This window comes from Apium graveolens, chromosome 6, assembly GCF_009905375.1.
Source record: "Apium graveolens cultivar Ventura chromosome 6, ASM990537v1, whole genome shotgun sequence".
Lineage (NCBI taxonomy): Eukaryota > Viridiplantae > Streptophyta > Magnoliopsida > Apiales > Apiaceae > Apium > Apium graveolens.
Genome location: NC_133652.1, coordinates 106009652 through 106014358, shown reverse-complemented (window position 1 = coordinate 106014358; position 4707 = coordinate 106009652). Strand labels below are relative to the sequence as shown.

The window sequence follows — 4707 nt, the reverse complement described above, 5'->3', positions numbered from 1 at the left end:
ATAATGATTTCTGAATGAGTGCGTTTCGCTCAATCTCATTCAACCTTAGACTACTTATAAAAATATGAGCCGGCTACTAGCCATTTGACGCCTAAACATATTCACACTAGCAATGAATTCCAAGTTTTTCTCCAATTTAAAATCCAGCATAACTTCATCATTACGGGAATATCACAAATTCTAAATATAACAAAGTGATTAAATCTAAAAAATAAACAAGTATGATCATGTTCTAGATTAAACGCAATCCTATAAGACTTGAGATTTTTTTTCCCGACATGCAAATCAATTCATTAGACTTAAACAACCCTTTATTCGCCATCACCACACTCAAATTAACATCAACCAATCAATCAGAAACAATTCAACCTAAGGGATCATGTTATATGCATGTGAAAACAACTACAAGGACTTACATACAAACACGAACAAAAAATGTCATATATGAACAATCATGGCAAAAATATGAATGAAATACAACTAAACATGCAACATGAAACTATATAAATCTATATGGACACACAGAAACTAATCCTTACATTATCACCCCCAAACATAAAATTTTCAATGTCCTTATTGAAAGTAATAATAAGGATTTCAGGCATACCTAGTTAGCGGGAGGATCACCCTCTTCGGGTGGAGGATCAGGTGGCCAATCAACCTCGACACCGGTGTCTCAGAAAATAGTACCACAAGCGTATGTCAAATCTTTAGCAAAATGTTGGTGGATGTCATGCATGGCCTCAATACACTGAATCAACCTTCTATACTACGCATCACCAAAACCAAACCTATCAACTGTCTGTGGTGCACGAGAGGGACCATCTATAAGCACGGGAGGAACCGACCGCTCACCCTTGAGATTTTCATAGATATATTCCAACCCTTTGTCAGGGGGTGCACCTAAGAATGCATAACTCAAGTGATCTGATAATGGGTTGAGCTCAAGTGTGGGAGCTTCTTCAATAGAAGGCTCGAAACGCTCCTAAGAAATTTTCAGCTCTGCTAACCCAAGAGAATCGAATGGCATATCCAACTTCCTCTTCCACGGAGGTGTATTCAAAACCTGTAGTTGCTCCGATCCTTCTTCATCTTCAATAACTGATTCCCCTATTAAGGATCTCTCTAAAGTATCTGACTTTAGAAATTGCTCAAGCTCTGAATTCACGACAGAGTCGACCCGCTCTACTTTAAAGCACTGCTCTTTATCTGTGGGTAGGTTTATTGCCTTGAACACATTAAAAGTGACCTTCTGATCTTGAACCTTCATCGTAAGCTCTCTTTTTTGCATATCAATCATAGTTCGGCCAGTAGCCAAGAATGGTCTTCCCAAGATAATGGGAATCTTCTTATCTTCCTCAAAGTCTAGAATGACAAAATCAGAAGGGAAGAAGAGTTTGTCCACCTTGACCAAGTCATCCTCCACTATACCTCGTGGATAAGTGATGGTCCGATCGGCCAGCTTCAAAGACATGTTCACAGGTTTTAGATCAGGTAAACCAAGTTTCTTGAAGACAGATAAAGGCATCAGATTGATGCTAGCTCCCAAGTTATAAAAACACTTGTCGAAGGATAGATGACCAATGGTGCAAGGTATCGTGAAGCTTCCTGGATCTTTAAGCTTATGAGGTAGTTTCTGTTGCAGCACTGTACTCTTCTGTTAGAGCAACGGTTTCTAAATCCACAAGTTTTAGCTTCCGATATAGAATACCCTTCATAAACTTAACATAGCTCGACATATGTTCTAGAGCTTCAGCGAAAGGTATGTTGATGTGAAGTTTCTTGAAAACTTCCAAGAACTTAGCAAATTGCTTGTCAAACTTATTCCTTTGAAGCCTTTTAGGAAATGGCGGAGGTGGGTAGTCCTGTTTATCCCCTATATTACTCTCAGGAGGATTGCTTGCAACAGCTTTCTTCTTCGGTTCCACCTCGGCGTCCTTTTGTACCACTTTTTCAGCTACAATCACATTTTCTGGAATTGGCAAGGGTGCATTCTCGACAAAATTTTCAGGATCTTTGTCTTGCTGATTTTGGGAGCTTGGGACCGTTCTGGACCTCAAGGTGATGGCGTTCATCTATTCGTTAACTTCCCTCTAGCCTGGATTGGCTTTTGTATCACTTGGAAGCATTCCTGATGGTCGATTCAATAAGGCGTTATCAATTTTCCCTATTTGGTTCTCTAGAGTCTTGATAGAAATAACCTGGCTTTGGCATATAAGAGCCTGGTTTTTGCACATACTCCACAACTCCTCCAATTCAAATTTTTCATTCGAAAATAGACCTGCACCTCCATGAGTTTGTTTTTGAAGGTGGAGTTGTTGTCTTGGTGTAAATTGTTGCTGAAAACTAGGAGGATTGAATTGATTATTTCCAAACTACTGGAATGGCTGTTGCATCACATTTTGATTGTTGCTCCAGCTGAAGTTTGGATGATTCCAGTTGTCAGGATGATAAGTGTTTGGAATTGGTTGTTGAGATCTCTGAAAGTTGCTAACAAACTGAGCTGATTCACTAGATATAGCGCATTGCTCTGTCACATGTGAACCTGCATAAAGCTCACAAACACGTGTCCTCTAATGAACTCCATAGTTAGCCGTAGAATCGATCTTCATAGACAACGCCTTTAGATGAGCAACTATAGTTGTAGCTGTATCCACTTCAAGAACTCTTGCTACCTTGCTTTGTGGCAATCTTTGGGTTGGATACTGATATTTATTAGCATCCATTAGTTCAATTAAACCATAAGCTTCCTCATAGCTCTTTGCCCATAATGCTCCACCTAATGTTGCATCAAGTATGAGTCTAGATTGTGCTCCAAAACCATTGTAAAAATAATTGATGATCATCCAATCAAGCATGCCATGATGAGGACAACTCTTAAGCATCCCCTTGTAACGCTCCCAAGCTTCACATAGAGTTTCTCCCGATTGCTGCACAAATTAAGTAAGAGCATTCCTGAGTGCAGCTGTCTTCGTCATTGTGAAGAATTTAGTAAGAAACTTCTGAGCAAGATCCTCCCAAGTAGTGATAGAACCAGCTGGTAGAGAGTGTAACCAGCTTTTAGCTTTATCCCTCATATGGAATGGGGAAATTCTCAGTTTCATAGCATCTTCAGAAATATTATTGAACTTGAAGGTGTCACAGGTATCGATGAAATCCCTAATGTGCATATTGGGATCTTCCGTTGGAGAACCCCCAAACTGGACTGAATTCTGCACCATCTGAATCGTGCTAGCTTTGATTTCAAAAGTATTAGTCGCGATGGATGGTCTGACAAAGCTATACTGAATGTCATTGATCTTCGGTTGGAAATAATCCATAAAGCTTTTGGATTTGTTACTGTTTCTCCCATTGCAATGATAACTAGAGTACCTGAAACACACGACTAAAGTAAACCTTGTAAGTAAGAGAGTCTGAGTCAGTGAACTTTAACGACTACTGATGTCAAGCACATAAACTAAAAATTAACACCGAGTCCCGGGCAGCGGCGCCAAAAACTTGTTAGGGCGAAAACACGCGCTAAAATTACACACAAATATACGCGTTCGCAAGTAGTATAAGATATAAATCAGATTCATTCCCATAGAGACTAGTTTAGGTTAAATTCAGATTACGCCCTTATGCAACAATGTATGGTTATCGTTCAATGCTAAGACAATAACAAGTTGAGATGTTTATAACTAAGATTAAACTAACATGCAATTAACTAAGAGATTAAAAGTGATTGAATTAACTATATGAGACAAACATGGGATTCTAACTTCATTAAATACTTCATTCAAAGTCATTATTCTTAACCTTAGCATGCAATGGTGATGACAACTTATCAGATAACACGAAACTAGTAAACGCCAACTTTCATTGTACGAATACCCTACTACCAGACATCCACAAAAGAGATAGAAGCTGAATAGACACCAATTATATTGAGACCCTATATGTCTATAGAATTTGACAACATAAAGGTTTAATGCCCATTTAACTATTTTGAAATTAGAATAGGGTAGTAAAACTTGCCTTTCATTTTTAGCAGTTAGGCACACTCGCAATAACCCAACTATTCTAACATTTTATGGCATCACCATCTTCTATTCCAATAATTCTCAGATTTGTCGCCCATGCAGTGCTGCAAACCCAATATTCAATATTATTCAACTTTTACTCTTCATACATTCTATATGCTCTTGATTTTCTCGAACGACCGGCATATGTAATTAAAAGATACATCTTTAATCATTTAAACAATAATTACTCGATGAACTGCGCGTTTAAAAACTTTATAGTCTACCCATACGATAACCCACCCCAATAAATAAAATAATTAAACATATAAATCATGAATCATGTAGGCACATAATTCACATAGCACGTAAACACATAATTCACGTATCACATAATTCATATAACACGTGACTCAATTCGTCAAAAGATTCAGCTGGATATGTTCAAAACTGAAATCAGGTCAAATATAACTACTCGGTCAATACGAGACTCGAAAAAGTTTACAAAATGAGCGAAATTTTAATACAAAATATTTTATGTCTCAAAAGTATTTTTAATGAAAGCAAAATATTTTTCTGAGTCTAGACGCGTTCATTTCGCATTAAACAGATGAACGGTCTATTTATTATAAATAAAATAAATACAATTTAATTATTAATAATATTAATCGATTATTTAATACCTCTATATATTTTTAAGAACTCA

The 4707-nt window shown here is 37.4% G+C and overlaps 1 non-coding gene across 1 annotated transcript; it reads left to right on the top strand.

Moving 5' to 3' along the window:
• The first annotated feature begins 2856 nt into the window (after nucleotides 1–2856).
• Nucleotides 2857–2963, top strand: LOC141669819 (small nucleolar RNA R71). Its single transcript, XR_012554075.1, has one exon. It is a non-coding gene; the product is annotated as a small nucleolar RNA R71 (small nucleolar RNA).
• The last annotated feature ends 1744 nt before the right edge of the window (nucleotides 2964–4707 follow it).